This window comes from Globicephala melas, unplaced genomic scaffold (genome assembly GCF_963455315.2).
Source record: "Globicephala melas unplaced genomic scaffold, mGloMel1.2 SCAFFOLD_85, whole genome shotgun sequence".
Taxonomy (NCBI): Eukaryota; Metazoa; Chordata; class Mammalia; order Artiodactyla; family Delphinidae; genus Globicephala; species Globicephala melas.
This window is the reverse complement of record NW_027207260.1, coordinates 279,407-296,509: the sequence shown is the minus strand read 5'-3', so window position 1 is coordinate 296,509 and position 17,103 is coordinate 279,407.

The following is a 17,103-nucleotide window of genomic DNA, read 5'->3' as shown; positions in this document are numbered from 1 at the left end:
ATGAGTCTGTTCTGTCTGAACCAGGTGCTTCCGTGGCCGCGGTTGTGGTCTGCCTGACAAGCTCTAGAGCTAAAGGGAATCTCAACGTGAAAACTTGCCTCCAGGTTAGGTCACTAGTAGCCGTGCAGAAAGGGAGGCAGGCAGCTGTTTCCATCAGTTCTTAGTCGCTTACATGCTTTATGTGAAAGGAAGTACACTTTTGAGGACTTGTAGGCCTCTCGGGTACGCATCACTTTCCTCCAAGTTCACTGAGTACCTCCACACCCCCGTGGGCCTGCTGAGCCACTTCGAGACCCGTTGGTTGATCCCTCGGAGGCCCTCTGTGCATGCCGAGTGATGGGCAACACCCTGTACGTTCCTTGAGGAGAGGTACATTTCCACAGTCTTCGAACAGCCTCAGGACAACATTTCTGGCGAGTCCGACTTTGTCATGGCCCTTGTGTGAGCTTCCGTGAGAAAACAGTGTGCTTTGAGTACTTCGAGGACCTCGTACCCGAAGTCACTGTGCCTGAGGAGAAAGTCAGCATCTCACCATGCGGTGTCGCTAACGGCACACCCAGCCTGAACAGATGCCTGGAAGTAAGGCCCTGATTTGCCGTGCAGAAGCGGAGGCGTGCAGCAGTTTCCATGAGGCGGTGGCCTCTGCTCTGGGTAACTTCCACGGCAGCACAGTTTTCTGGACACCTAGGAGGCTAGCGTGGGCACCCTGCTCCCGGCAGGAACACTGAGTACCCCCAGGCCCACCTGGGTCTGCTAAGCAACATCCAGGCCCGTAGCCCTTTAGAGCCCCTCTGTGTATGCCGAGCGTAGGGAAACGCACTGCACTCTCTTTGGGAGCAGCTTAATTTCCTCAGCACTCGCACACGTTCACGAACACCGTTGTGGCACGTCCCTCATGGCGTCGAAGTCTGACGCATTGCCCTAGTCTGACCTGAACTCAGAGTAACCCTCGGCTTCGCATTCCATCTAGGAGCTCCTGCCTGAAGTCACCGTGCCTCCCAGAGATAGTGGGCGTGCGTTCTAACTGCCATTTAAGACAGTCCTGCTCTTCCTGTGACACTGCAGGCTTTTGGATAGCCACAGGCCCAGAGGAGCAGCTGCGGCGTTCCTTGGTTGAGGCAGTTCGCTTGATGCAGAACACCCTACTTCGAGAAGTTGATTCAGGGGAGGAAACACAGGGTAACCTGTGTCTCTTTAGACTTGGTAGAAACCACAGGGGTGTATGCTGAGTGTGCCCATGGAAACGGGTTCCTGCTGGAACTAGCCTTGCTGTCCCATTTGGAAGGCTGCATTCATGCTGCCTTGAAGTACCTGACATTCCCTGCTCTTGACAGGCCTGTCAACCCTGTAAGAATGCTTTGCGGAAAAGTATGCGTCCGTTCTGTCTGAATCAGGTGCTTCCGTGACCGCGGTTGTGGTCCGCCTGACAAGCTCTAGCGCTATAGGGAATCTCAACGTGAAAACTTGCCTCCAGGTTAGGCCCCTAGTAGCCGTGCAGAAAGGGAAGCGGGCAGCTGTTTCCATGAGTTCTTAGTCGCTTATATGCTTGATGTGAAAGGAAGTACACTTTTGAGGACTCTTAGGCCTCTCCGGTATGCATCACTTTCGCTCCAAGTTCACTGAGTACCTCCACACCCCTGTGGGCCTGCTGAGCCACTTCGAGACCCGTTGCTTGATCCCTCGGAGGCCCTCTGTGCATGCCGAGTGATGGGCAACACCCTGTACGTTCCTTGAAGAGAGCTACATTTCCAGAGTCCTCGAACAGCCTCAGGACAACATTTCTGGCGAGTCCGACTTTGTCATGGCCCTTGTGTGAGCTTCCGTGAGAAAACAGTGTGCTTTGAGTACTTCGAGGACCTCGTACCCGAAGTCACTGTGCCTGAGGAGAAAGTCAGCATCTCACCATGCGGTGTCGCTGACGGCACACCCAGCATGAACAGATGTCTGGAAGTAAGGCCCTGACCTGCCGTGCAGAAGCGGAGGCGTGCAGCAGTTTCCATGAGGCGGTGGCCTCTGCTCTGGGTAACTTCCACGGCAGCACAGTTTTCTGGACACCTAGGAGGCTAGCGTGGGCACCCTGCTCCCGGCAGGAACACTGAGTACCCCCAGGCCCACCTGGGTCTGCTAAGCAACATCCAGGCCCGTAGCCCTTTAGAGCCCCTCTGTGTATGCCGAGCGTAGGGAAACGCACTGCACTCTCTTTGGGAGCAGCTTAATTTCCTCAGCACTCGCACACGTTCACGAACACCAGTGTGGCACGTCCCTCATGGAGACGAAGTCTGACGCATTGCCCGAGTCTGACTGAGCTGAACTCAGAGTAACCCTCAGCTTCGCATTCCATCTTGAAGCTCCTGCCTGAAGTCACCGTGCCTCCCAGAGATAGTGGGCGTGCGTTCTAACTGCCATTTACGACAGTCCTGCTCTTCCTGTGACACTGCAGGCTTTTGGATAGCCACTGGCCCAGAGGAGCAGCTGCGGCGTTCCTTGGTTGAGGCAGTTCGCTTGATGCAGAACACCCTACTTCGAGAAGTTGATTCAGGGGAGGAAACACAGGGTAACCTGTGTCTCTTTAGACTTGGTAGAAACCACAGGGGTGTATGCTGAGTGTGCCCATGGAAACGGGTTCCTGCTGGAACTAGCCTTGCTGTCCCATTTGGAAGGCTGCATTCATGCTGCCTTGAAGCTACCTGACATTCCCTGCTCTTGACAGGCCTGTCAACCCTGTAAGAATGCTTTGCGGAAAAGTATGCGTCCGTTCTGTCTGAACCAGGTGCTTCCGTGGCCGCGGTTGTGGTCTGCCTGACAAGCTCTAGAGCTAAAGGGAATCTCAACGTGAAAACTTGCCTCCAGGTTAGGTCACTAGTAGCCGTGCAGAAAGGGAGGCAGGCAGCTGTTTCCATCAGTTCTTAGTCGCTTACATGCTTTATGTGAAAGGAAGTACACTTTTGAGGACTTGTAGGCCTCTCGGGTACGCATCACTTTCCTCCAAGTTCACTGAGTACCTCCACACCCCCGTGGGCCTGCTGAGCCACTTCGAGACCCGTTGGTTGATCCCTCGGAGGCCCTCTGTGCATGCCGAGTGATGGGCAACACCCTGTACGTTCCTTGAGGAGAGGTACATTTCCACAGTCTTCGAACAGCCTCAGGACAACATTTCTGGCGAGTCCGACTTTGTCATGGCCCTTGTGTGAGCTTCCGTGAGAAAACAGTGTGCTTTGAGTACTTCGAGGACCTCGTACCCGAAGTCACTGTGCCTGAGGAGAAAGTCAGCATCTCACCATGCGGTGTCGCTAACGGCACACCCAGCCTGAACAGATGCCTGGAAGTAAGGCCCTGATTTGCCGTGCAGAAGCGGAGGCGTGCAGCAGTTTCCATGAGGCGGTGGCCTCTGCTCTGGGTAACTTCCACGGCAGCACAGTTTTCTGGACACCTAGGAGGCTAGCGTGGGCACCCTGCTCCCGGCAGGAACACTGAGTACCCCCAGGCCCACCTGGGTCTGCTAAGCAACATCCAGGCCCGTAGCCCTTTAGAGCCCCTCTGTGTATGCCGAGCGTAGGGAAACGCACTGCACTCTCTTTGGGAGCAGCTTAATTTCCTCAGCACTCGCACACGTTCACGAACACCGTTGTGGCACGTCCCTCATGGCGTCGAAGTCTGACGCATTGCCCTAGTCTGACCTGAACTCAGAGTAACCCTCGGCTTCGCATTCCATCTAGGAGCTCCTGCCTGAAGTCACCGTGCCTCCCAGAGATAGTGGGCGTGCGTTCTAACTGCCATTTAAGACAGTCCTGCTCTTCCTGTGACACTGCAGGCTTTTGGATAGCCACAGGCCCAGAGGAGCAGCTGCGGCGTTCCTTGGTTGAGGCAGTTCGCTTGATGCAGAACACCCTACTTCGAGAAGTTGATTCAGGGGAGGAAACACAGGGTAACCTGTGTCTCTTTAGACTTGGTAGAAACCACAGGGGTGTATGCTGAGTGTGCCCATGGAAACGGGTTCCTGCTGGAACTAGCCTTGCTGTCCCATTTGGAAGGCTGCATTCATGCTGCCTTGAAGCTACCTGACATTCCCTGCTCTTGACAGGCCTGTCAACCCTGTAAGAATGCTTTGCGGAAAAGTATGCGTCCGTTCTGTCTGAATCAGGTGCTTCCGTGACCGCGGTTGTGGTCCGCCTGACAAGCTCTAGTGCTATAGGGAATCTCAACGTGAAAACTTGCCTCCAGGTTAGGCCCCTAGTAGCCGTGCAGAAAGGGAAGCGGGCAGCTGTTTCCATGAGTTCTTAGTCGCTTACATGCTTTATGTGAAAGGAAGTACACTTTTGAGGACTCTTAGGCCTCTCCGGTATGCATCACTTTCGCTCCAAGTTCACTGAGTACCTCCACACCCCCGTGGGCCTGCTGAGCCACTTCGAGACCCGTTGCTTGATCCCTCGGAGGCCCTCTGTGCATGCCGAGTGATGGGCAACACCCTGTACGTTCCTTGAAGAGAGCTACATTTCCAGAGTCCTCGAACAGCCTCAGGACAACATTTCTGGCGAGTCCGACTTTGTCATGGCCCTTGTGTGAGCTTCCGTGAGAAAACAGTGTGCTTTGAGTACTTCGAGGACCTCGTACCCGAAGTCACTGCGCCTGAGGAGAAAGTCAGCATCTCACCATGCGGTGTCGCTGACGGCACACCCAGCATGAACAGATGTCTGGAAGTAAGGCCCTGACCTGCCGTGCAGAAGCGGAGGCGTGCAGCAGTTTCCATGAGGCGGTGGCCTCTGCTCTGGGTAACTTCCACGGCAGCACAGTTTTCTGGACACCTAGGAGGCTAGCGTGGGCACCCTGCTCCCGGCAGGAACACTGAGTACCCCCAGGCCCACCTGGGTCTGCTAAGCAACATCCAGGCCCGTAGCCCTTTAGAGCCCCTCTGTGTATGCCGAGCGTAGGGAAACGCACTGCACTCTCTTTGGGAGCAGCTTAATTTCCTCAGCACTCGCACACGTTCACGAACACCAGTGTGGCACGTCCCTCATGGAGACGAAGTCTGACGCATTGCCCGAGTCTGACTGAGCTGAACTCAGAGTAACCCTCGGCTTCGCATTCCATCTTGAAGCTCCTGCCTGAAGTCACCGTGCCTCCCAGAGATAGTGGGCGTGCGTTCTAACTGCCATTTACGACAGTCCTGCTCTTCCTGTGACACTGCAGGCTTTTGGATAGCCACTGGCCCAGAGGAGCAGCTGCGGCGTTCCTTGGTTGAGGCAGTTCGCTTGATGCAGAACACCCTACTTCGAGAAGTTGATTCAGGGGAGGAAACACAGGGTAACCTGTGTCTCTTTAGACTTGGTAGAAACCACAGGGGTGTATGCTGAGTGTGCCCATGGAAACGGGTTCCTGCTGGAACTAGCCTTGCTGTCCCATTTGGAAGGCTGCATTCATGCTGCCTTGAAGCTACCTGACATTCCCTGCTCTTGACAGGCCTGTCAACCCTGTAAGAATGCTTCGCGGAAAAGTATGAGTCTGTTCTGTCTGAACCAGGTGCTTCCGTGGCCGCGGTTGTGGTCTGCCTGACAAGCTCTAGAGCTAAAGGGAATCTCAACGTGAAAACTTGCCTCCAGGTTAGGTCACTAGTAGCCATGCAGAAAGGGAGGCAGGCAGCTGTTTCCATCAGTTCTTAGTCGCTTACATGCTTTATGTGAAAGGAAGTACACTTTTGAGGACTTGTAGGCCTCTCGGGTAGGCATCACTTTCCTCCAAGTTCACTGAGTACCTCCACACCCCCGTGGGCCTGCTGAGCCACTTCGAGACCCGTTGCTTGATCCCTCGGAGGCCCTCTGTGCATGCCGAGTGATGGGCAACACCCTGTACGTTCCTTGAGGAGAGGTACATTTCCACAGTCTTCGAACAGCCTCAGGACAACATTTCTGGCGAGTCCGACTTTGTCATGGCCCTTGTGTGAGCTTCCGTGAGAAAACAGTGTGCTTTGAGTACTTCGAGGACCTCGTACCCGAAGTCACTCTGCCTGAGGAGAAAGTCAGCATCTCACCATGCGGTGTCGCTAACGGCACACCCAGCCTGAACAGATGCCTGGAAGTAAGGCCCTGATTTGCCGTGCAGAAGCGGAGGCGTGCAGCAGTTTCCATGAGGCGGTGGCCTCTGCTCTGGGTAACTTCCACGGCAGCACAGTTTTCTGGACACCTAGGAGGCTAGCGTGGGCACCCTGCTCCCGGCAGGAACACTGAGTACCCCCAGGCCCACCTGGGTCTGCTAAGCAACATCCAGGCCCGTAGCCCTTTAGAGCCCCTCTGTGTATGCCGAGCGTAGGGAAACGCACTGCACTCTCTTTGGGAGCAGCTTAATTTCCTCAGCACTCGCACACGTTCACGAACACCGTTGTGGCACGTCCCTCATGGCGTCGAAGTCTGACGCATTGCCCTAGTCTGACCTGAACTCAGAGTAACCCTCGGCTTCGCATTCCATCTAGGAGCTCCTGCCTGAAGTCACCGTGCCTCCCAGAGATAGTGGGCGTGCGTTCTAACTGCCATTTAAGACAGTCCTGCTCTTCCTGTGACACTGCAGGCTTTTGGATAGCCACTGGCCCAGAGGAGCAGCTGCGGCGTTCCTTGGTTGAGGCAGTTCGCTTGATGCAGAACACCCTACTTCGAGAAGTTGATTCAGGGGAGGAAACACAGGGTAACCTGTGTCTCTTTAGACTTGGTAGAAACCACAGGGGTGTATGCTGAGTGTGCCCATGGAAACGGGTTCCTGCTGGAACTAGCCTTGCTGTCCCATTTGGAAGGCTGCATTCATGCTGCCTTGAAGCTACCTGACATTCCCTGCTCTTGACAGGCCTGTCAACCCTGTAAGAATGCTTCGCGGAAAAGTATGAGTCTGTTCTGTCTGAACCAGGTGCTTCCGTGGCCGCGGTTGTGGTCTGCCTGACAAGCTCTAGAGCTAAAGGGAATCTCAACGTGAAAACTTGCCTCCAGGTTAGGTCACTAGTAGCCGTGCAGAAAGGGAGGCAGGCAGCTGTTTCCATCAGTTCTTAGTCGCTTACATGCTTTATGTGAAAGGAAGTACACTTTTGAGGACTTGTAGGCCTCTCGGGTACGCATCACTTTCCTCCAAGTTCACTGAGTACCTCCACACCCCCGTGGGCCTGCTGAGCCACTTCGAGACCCGTTGGTTGATCCCTCGGAGGCCCTCTGTGCATGCCGAGTGATGGGCAACACCCTGTACGTTCCTTGAAGAGAGCTACATTTCCAGAGTCCTCGAACAGCCTCAGGACAACATTTCTGGCGAGTCCGACTTTGTCATGGCCCTTGTGTGAGCTTCCGTGAGAAAACAGTGTGCTTTGAGTACTTCGAGGACCTCGTACCCGAAGTCACTGCGCCTGAGGAGAAAGTCAGCATCTCACCATGCGGTGTCGCTGACGGCACACCCAGCATGAACAGATGTCTGGAAGAAAAGCCCTGACCTGCCGTGCAGAAGCGGAGGCGTGCAGCAGTTTCCATGAGGCGGTGGCCTCTGCTCTGGGTAACTTCCACGGCAGCACAGTTTTCTGGACACCTAGGAGGCTAGCGTGGGCACCCTGCTCCCGGCAGGAACACTGAGTACCCCCAGGCCCACCTGGGTCTGCTAAGCAACATCCAGGCCCGTAGCCCTTTAGAGCCCCTCTGTGTATGCCGAGCGTAGGGAAACGCACTGCACTCTCTTTGGGAGCAGCTTAATTTCCTCAGCACTCGCACACGTTCACGAACACCAGTGTGGCACGTCCCTCATGGAGACGAAGTCTGACGCATTGCCCGAGTCTGACTGAGCTGAACTCAGAGTAACCCTCGGCTTCGCATTCCATCTTGAAGCTCCTGCCTGAAGTCACCGTGCCTCCCAGAGATAGTGGGCGTGCGTTCTAACTGCCATTTACGACAGTCCTGCTCTTCCTGTGACACTGCAGGCTTTTGGATAGCCACTGGCCCAGAGGAGCAGCTGCGGCGTTCCTTGGTTGAGGCAGTTCGCTTGATGCAGAACACCCTACTTCGAGAAGTTGATTCAGGGGAGGAAACACAGGGTAACCTGTGTCTCTTTAGACTTGGTAGAAACCACAGGGGTGTATGCTGAGTGTGCCCATGGAAACGGGTTCCTGCTGGAACTAGCCTTGCTGTCCCATTTGGAAGGCTGCATTCATGCTGCCTTGAAGCTACCTGACATTCCCTGCTCTTGACAGGCCTGTCAACCCTGTAAGAATGCTTCGCGGAAAAGTATGAGTCTGTTCTGTCTGAACCAGGTGCTTCCGTGGCCGCGGTTGTGGTCTGCCTGACAAGCTCTAGAGCTAAAGGGAATCTCAACGTGAAAACTTGCCTCCAGGTTAGGTCACTAGTAGCCGTGCAGAAAGGGAGGCAGGCAGCTGTTTCCATCAGTTCTTAGTCGCTTACATGCTTTATGTGAAAGGAAGTACACTTTTGAGGACTTGTAGGCCTCTCGGGTAGGCATCACTTTCCTCCAAGTTCACTGAGTACCTCAACACCCCCGTGGGCCTGCTGAGCCACTTCGAGACCCGTTGGTTGATCCCTCGGAGGCCCTCTGTGCATGCCGAGTGATGGGCAACACCCTGTACGTTCCTTGAGGAGAGGTACATTTCCACAGTCTTCGAACAGCCTCAGGACAACATTTCTGGCGAGTCCGACTTTGTCATGGCCCTTGTGTGAGCTTCCGTGAGAAAACAGTGTGCTTTGAGTACTTCGAGGACCTCGTACCCGAAGTCACTCTGCCTGAGGAGAAAGTCAGCATCTCACCATGCGGTGTCGCTAACGGCACACCCAGCCTGAACAGATGCCTGGAAGTAAGGCCCTGATTTGCCGTGCAGAAGCGGAGGCGTGCAGCAGTTTCCATGAGGCGGTGGCCTCTGCTCTGGGTAACTTCCACGGCAGCACAGTTTTCTGGACACCTAGGAGGCTAGCGTGGGCACCCTGCTCCCGGCAGGAACACTGAGTACCCCCAGGCCCACCTGGTTCTGCTAAGCAACATCCAGGCCCGTAGCCCTTTAGAGCCCCTCTGTGTATGCCGAGCGTAGGGAAACGCACTGCACTCTCTTTGGGAGCAGCTTAATTTCCTCAGCACTCGCACACGTTCACGAACACCGTTGTGGCACGTCCCTCATGGCGTCGAAGTCTGACGCATTGCCCTAGTCTGACCTGAACTCAGAGTAACCCTCGGCTTCGCATTCCATCTAGGAGCTCCTGCCTGAAGTCACCGTGCCTCCCAGAGATAGTGGGCGTGCGTTCTAACTGCCATTTAAGACAGTCCTGCTCTTCCTGTGACACTGCAGGCTTTTGGATAGCCACTGGCCCAGAGGAGCAGCTGCGGCGTTCCTTGGTTGAGGCAGTTCGCTTGATGCAGAACACCCTACTTCGAGAAGTTGATTCAGGGGAGGAAACACAGGGTAACCTGTGTCTCTTTAGACTTGGTAGAAACCACAGGGGTGTATGCTGAGTGTGCCCATGGAAACGGGTTCCTGCTGGAACTAGCCTTGCTGTCCCATTTGGAAGGCTGCATTCATGCTGCCTTGAAGCTACCTGACATTCCCTGCTCTTGACAGGCCTGTCAACCCTGTAAGAATGCTTCGCGGAAAAGTATGAGTCTGTTCTGTCTGAACCAGGTGCTTCCGTGGCCGCGGTTGTGGTCTGCCTGACAAGCTCTAGAGCTAAAGGGAATCTCAACGTGAAAACTTGCCTCCAGGTTAGGTCACTAGTAGCCGTGCAGAAAGGGAGGCAGGCAGCTGTTTCCATCAGTTCTTAGTCGCTTACATGCTTTATGTGAAAGGAAGTACACTTTTGAGGACTTGTAGGCCTCTCGGGTAGGCATCACTTTCCTCCAAGTTCACTGAGTACCTCCACACCCCCGTGGGCCTGCTGAGCCACTTCGAGACCCGTTGGTTGATCCCTCGGAGGCCCTCTGTGCATGCCGAGTGATGGGCAACACCCTGTACGTTCCTTGAGGAGAGGTACATTTCCACAGTCTTCGAACAGCCTCAGGACAACATTTCTGGCGAGTCCGACTTTGTCATGGCCCTTGTGTGAGCTTCCGTGAGAAAACAGTGTGCTTTGAGTACTTCGAGGACCTCGTACCCGAAGTCACTCTGCCTGAGGAGAAAGTCAGCATCTCACCATGCGGTGTCGCTAACGGCACACCCAGCCTGAACAGATGCCTGGAAGTAAGGCCCTGATTTGCCGTGCAGAAGCGGAGGCGTGCAGCAGTTTCCATGAGGCGGTGGCCTCTGCTCTGGGTAACTTCCACGGCAGCACAGTTTTCTGGACACCTAGGAGGCTAGCGTGGGCACCCTGCTCCCGGCAGGAACACTGAGTACCCCCAGGCCCACCTGGGTCTGCTAAGCAACATCCAGGCCCGTAGCCCTTTAGAGCCCCTCTGTGTATGCCGAGCGTAGGGAAACGCACTGCACTCTCTTTGGGAGCAGCTTAATTTCCTCAGCACTCGCACACGTTCACGAACACCGTTGTGGCACGTCCCTCATGGCGTCGAAGTCTGACGCATTGCCCGAGTCTGACCTGAACTCAGAGTAACCCTCGGCTTCGCATTCCATCTAGGAGCTCCTGCCTGAAGTCACCGTGCCTCCCAGAGATAGTGGGCGTGCGTTCTAACTGCCATTTAAGACAGTCCTGCTCTTCCTGTGACACTGCAGGCTTTTGGATAGCCACAGGCCCAGAGGAGCAGCTGCGGCGTTCCTTGGTTGAGGCAGTTCGCTTGATGCAGAACACCCTACTTCGAGAAGTTGATTCAGGGGAGGAAACACAGGGTAACCTGTGTCTCTTTAGACTTGGTAGAAACCACAGGGGTGTATGCTGAGTGTGCCCATGGAAACGGGTTCCTGCTGGAACTAGCCTTGCTGTCCCATTTGGAAGGCTGCATTCATGCTGCCTTGAAGCTACCTGACATTCCCTGCTCTTGACAGGCCTGTCAACCCTGTAAGAATGCTTTGCGGAAAAGTATGCGTCCGTTCTGTCTGAATCAGGTGCTTCCGTGACCGCGGTTGTGGTCCGCCTGACAAGTTCTAGCGCTATAGGGAATCTCAACGTGAAAACTTGCCTCCAGGTTAGGCCCCTAGTAGCCGTGCAGAAAGGGAAGCGGGCAGCTGTTTCCATGAGTTCTTAGTCGCTTATATGCTTGATGTGAAAGGAAGTACACTTTTGAGGACTCTTAGGCCTCTCCGGTATGCATCACTTTCGCTCCAAGTTCACTGAGTACCTCCACACCCCCGTGGGCCTGCTGAGCCACTTCGAGACCCGTTGGTTGATCCCTCGGAGGCCCTCTGTGCATGCCGAGTGATGGGCAACACCCTGTACGTTCCTTGAAGAGAGCTACATTTCCAGAGTCCTCGAACAGCCTCAGGACAACATTTCTGGCGAGTCCGACTTTGTCATGGCCCTTGTGTGAGCTTCCGTGAGAAAACAGTGTGCTTTGAGTACTTCGAGGACCTCGTACCCGAAGTCACTGTGCCTGAGGAGAAAGTCAGCATCTCACCATGCGGTGTCGCTGACGGCACACCCAGCATGAACAGATGTCTGGAAGTAAGGCCCTGACCTGCCGTGCAGAAGCGGAGGCGTGCAGCAGTTTCCATGAGGCGGTGGCCTCTGCTCTGGGTAACTTCCACGGCAGCACAGTTTTCTGGACACCTAGGAGGCTAGCGTGGGCACCCTGCTCCCGGCAGGAACACTGAGTACCCCCAGGCCCACCTGGGTCTGCTAAGCAACATCCAGGCCCGTAGCCCTTTAGAGCCCCTCTGTGTATGCCGAGCGTAGGGAAACGCACTGCACTCTCTTTGGGAGCAGCTTAATTTCCTCAGCACTCGCACACGTTCACGAACACCAGTGTGGCACGTCCCTCATGGAGACGAAGTCTGACGCATTGCCCGAGTCTGACTGAGCTGAACTCAGAGTAACCCTCGGCTTCGCATTCCATCTTGAAGCTCCTGCCTGAAGTCACCGTGCCTCCCAGAGATAGTGGGCGTGCGTTCTAACTGCCATTTACGACAGTCCTGCTCTTCCTGTGACACTGCAGGCTTTTGGATAGCCACTGGCCCAGAGGAGCAGCTGCGGCGTTCCTTGGTTGAGGCAGTTCGCTTGATGCAGAACACCCTACTTCGAGAAGTTGATTCAGGGGAGGAAACACAGGGTAACCTGTGTCTCTTTAGACTTGGTAGAAACCACAGGGGTGTATGCTGAGTGTGCCCATGGAAACGGGTTCCTGCTGGAACTAGCCTTGCTGTCCCATTTGGAAGGCTGCATTCATGCTGCCTTGAAGCTACCTGACATTCCCTGCTCTTGACAGGCCTGTCAACCCTGTAAGAATGCTTCGCGGAAAAGTATGAGTCTGTTCTGTCTGAACCAGGTGCTTCCGTGGCCGCGGTTGTGGTCTGCCTGACAAGCTCTAGAGCTAAAGGGAATCTCAACGTGAAAACTTGCCTCCAGGTTAGGTCACTAGTAGCCGTGCAGAAAGGGAGGCAGGCAGCTGTTTCCATCAGTTCTTAGTCGCTTACATGCTTTATGTGAAAGGAAGTACACTTTTGAGGACTTGTAGGCCTCTCGGGTAGGCATCACTTTCCTCCAAGTTCACTGAGTACCTCCACACCCCCGTGGGCCTGCTGAGCCACTTCGAGACCCGTTGCTTGATCCCTCGGAGGCCCTCTGTGCATGCCGAGTGATGGGCAACACCCTGTACGTTCCTTGAGGAGAGGTACATTTCCACAGTCTTCGAACAGCCTCAGGACAACATTTCTGGCGAGTCCGACTTTGTCATGGCCCTTGTGTGAGCTTCCGTGAGAAAACAGTGTGCTTTGAGTACTTCGAGGACCTCGTACCCGAAGTCACTCTGCCTGAGGAGAAAGTCAGCATCTCACCATGCGGTGTCGCTAACGGCACACCCAGCCTGAACAGATGCCTGGAAGTAAGGCCCTGATTTGCCGTGCAGAAGCGGAGGCGTGCAGCAGTTTCCATGAGGCGGTGGCCTCTGCTCTGGGTAACTTCCACGGCAGCACAGTTTTCTGGACACCTAGGAGGCTAGAGTGGGCACCCTGCTCCCGGCAGGAACACTGAGTACCCCCAGGCCCACCTGGGTCTGCTAAGCAACATCCAGGCCCGTAGCCCTTTAGAGCCCCTCTGTGTATGCCGAGCGTAGGGAAACGCACTGCACTCTCTTTGGGAGCAGCTTAATTTCCTCAGCACTCGCACACGTTCACGAACACCGTTGTGGCACGTCCCTCATGGCGTCGAAGTCTGACGCATTGCCCTAGTCTGACCTGAACTCAGAGTAACCCTCGGCTTCGCATTCCATCTAGGAGCTCCTGCCTGAAGTCACCGTGCCTCCCAGAGATAGTGGGCGTGCGTTCTAACTGCCATTTAAGACAGTCCTGCTCTTCCTGTGACACTGCAGGCTTTTGGATAGCCACAGGCCCAGAGGAGCAGCTGCGGCGTTCCTTGGTTGAGGCAGTTCGCTTGATGCAGAACACCCTACTTCGAGAAGTTGATTCAGGGGAGGAAACACAGGGTAACCTGTGTCTCTTTAGACTTGGTAGAAACCACAGGGGTGTATGCTGAGTGTGCCCATGGAAACGGGTTCCTGCTGGAACTAGCCTTGCTGTCCCATTTGGAAGGCTGCATTCATGCTGCCTTGAAGCTACCTGACATTCCCTGCTCTTGACAGGCCTGTCAACCCTGTAAGAATGCTTCGCGGAAAAGTATGAGTCTGTTCTGTCTGAACCAGGTGCTTCCGTGGCCGCGGTTGTGGTCTGCCTGACAAGCTCTAGAGCTAAAGGGAATCTCAACGTGAAAACTTGCCTCCAGGTTAGGTCACTAGTAGCCGTGCAGAAAGGGAGGCAGGCAGCTGTTTCCATCAGTTCTTAGTCGCTTACATGCTTTATGTGAAAGGAAGTACACTTTTGAGGACTTGTAGGCCTCTCGGGTACGCATCACTTTCCTCCAAGTTCACTGAGTACCTCCACACCCCCGTGGGCCTGCTGAGCCACTTCGAGACCCGTTGGTTGATCCCTCGGAGGCCCTCTGTGCATGCCGAGTGATGGGCAACACCCTGTACGTTCCTTGAGGAGAGGTACATTTCCACAGTCTTCGAACAGCCTCAGGACAACATTTCTGGCGAGTCCGACTTTGTCATGGCCCTTGTGTGAGCTTCCGTGAGAAAACAGTGTGCTTTGAGTACTTCGAGGACCTCGTACCCGAAGTCACTGTGCCTGAGGAGAAAGTCAGCATCTCACCATGCGGTGTCGCTAACGGCACACCCAGCCTGAACAGATGCCTGGAAGTAAGGCCCTGATTTGCCGTGCAGAAGCGGAGGCGTGCAGCAGTTTCCATGAGGCGGTGGCCTCTGCTCTGGGTAACTTCCACGGCAGCACAGTTTTCTGGACACCTAGGAGGCTAGCGTGGGCACCCTGCTCCCGGCAGGAACACTGAGTACCCCCAGGCCCACCTGGGTCTGCTAAGCAACATCCAGGCCCGTAGCCCTTTAGAGCCCCTCTGTGTATGCCGAGCGTAGGGAAACGCACTGCACTCTCTTTGGGAGCAGCTTAATTTCCTCAGCACTCGCACACGTTCACGAACACCGTTGTGGCACGTCCCTCATGGCGTCGAAGTCTGACGCATTGCCCTAGTCTGACCTGAACTCAGAGTAACCCTCGGCTTCGCATTCCATCTAGGAGCTCCTGCCTGAAGTCACCGTGCCTCCCAGAGATAGTGGGCGTGCGTTCTAACTGCCATTTAAGACAGTCCTGCTCTTCCTGTGACACTGCAGGCTTTTGGATAGCCACAGGCCCAGAGGAGCAGCTGCGGCGTTCCTTGGTTGAGGCAGTTCGCTTGATGCAGAACACCCTACTTCGAGAAGTTGATTCAGGGGAGGAAACACAGGGTAACCTGTGTCTCCTTAGACTTGGTAGAAACCACAGGGGTGTATGCTGAGTGTGCCCATGGAAACGGGTTCCTGCTGGAACTAGCCTTGCTGTCCCATTTGGAAGGCTGCATTCATGCTGCCTTGAAGTACCTGACATTCCCTGCTCTTGACAGGCCTGTCAACCCTGTAAGAATGCTTTGCGGAAAAGTATGCGTCCGTTCTGTCTGAATCAGGTGCTTCCGTGACCGCGGTTGTGGTCCGCCTGACAAGCTCTAGCGCTATAGGGAATCTCAACGTGAAAACTTGCCTCCAGGTTAGGCCCCTAGTAGCCGTGCAGAAAGGGAAGCGGGCAGCTGTTTCCATGAGTTCTTAGTCGCTTATATGCTTGATGTGAAAGGAAGTACACTTTTGAGGACTCTTAGGCCTCTCCGGTATGCATCACTTTCGCTCCAAGTTCACTGAGTACCTCCACACCCCTGTGGGCCTGCTGAGCCACTTCGAGACCCGTTGCTTGATCCCTCGGAGGCCCTCTGTGCATGCCGAGTGATGGGCAACACCCTGTACGTTCCTTGAAGAGAGCTACATTTCCAGAGTCCTCGAACAGCCTCAGGACAACATTTCTGGCGAGTCCGACTTTGTCATGGCCCTTGTGTGAGCTTCCGTGAGAAAACAGTGTGCTTTGAGTACTTCGAGGACCTCGTACCCGAAGTCACTGCGCCTGAGGAGAAAGTCAGCATCTCACCATGCGGTGTCGCTGACGGCACACCCAGCATGAACAGATGTCTGGAAGTAAGGCCCTGACCTGCCGTGCAGAAGCGGAGGCGTGCAGCAGTTTCCATGAGGCGGTGGCCTCTGCTCTGGGTAACTTCCACGGCAGCACAGTTTTCTGGACACCTAGGAGGCTAGCGTGGGCACCCTGCTCCCGGCAGGAACACTGAGTACCCCCAGGCCCACCTGGGTCTGCTAAGCAACATCCAGGCCCGTAGCCCTTTAGAGCCCCTCTGTGTATGCCGAGCGTAGGGAAACGCACTGCACTCTCTTTGGGAGCAGCTTAATTTCCTCAGCACTCGCACACGTTCACGAACACCGTTGTGGCACGTCCCTCATGGCGTCGAAGTCTGACGCATTGCCCTAGTCTGACCTGAACTCAGAGTAACCCTCGGCTTCGCATTCCATCTAGGAGCTCCTGCCTGAAGTCACCGTGCCTCCCAGAGATAGTGGGCGTGCGTTCTAACTGCCATTTAAGACAGTCCTGCTCTTCCTGTGACACTGCAGGCTTTTGGATAGCCACAGGCCCAGAGGAGCAGCTGCGGCGTTCCTTGGTTGAGGCAGTTCGCTTGATGCAGAACACCCTACTTCGAGAAGTTGATTCAGGGGAGGAAACACAGGGTAACCTGTGTCTCCTTAGACTTGGTAGAAACCACAGGGGTGTATGCTGAGTGTGCCCATGGAAACGGGTTCCTGCTGGAACTAGCCTTGCTGTCCCATTTGGAAGGCTGCATTCATGCTGCCTTGAAGTACCTGACATTCCCTGCTCTTGACAGGCCTGTCAACCCTGTAAGAATGCTTTGCGGAAAAGTATGCGTCCGTTCTGTCTGAATCAGGTGCTTCCGTGACCGCGGTTGTGGTCCGCCTGACAAGCTCTAGCGCTATAGGGAATCTCAACGTGAAAACTTGCCTCCAGGTTAGGCCCCTAGTAGCCGTGCAGAAAGGGAAGCGGGCAGCTGTTTCCATGAGTTCTTAGTCGCTTATATGCTTGATGTGAAAGGAAGTACACTTTTGAGGACTCTTAGGCCTCTCCGGTATGCATCACTTTCGCTCCAAGTTCACTGAGTACCTCCACACCCCTGTGGGCCTGCTGAGCCACTTCGAGACCCGTTGCTTGATCCCTCGGAGGCCCTCTGTGCATGCCGAGTGATGGGCAACACCCTGTACGTTCCTTGAAGAGAGCTACATTTCCAGAGTCCTCGAACAGCCTCAGGACAACATTTCTGGCGAGTCCGACTTTGTCATGGCCCTTGTGTGAGCTTCCGTGAGAAAACAGTGTGCTTTGAGTACTTCGAGGACCTCGTACCCGAAGTCACTGCGCCTGAGGAGAAAGTCAGCATCTCACCATGCGGTGTCGCTGACGGCACACCCAGCATGAACAGATGTCTGGAAGTAAGGCCCTGACCTGCCGTGCAGAAGCGGAGGCGTGCAGCAGTTTCCATGAGG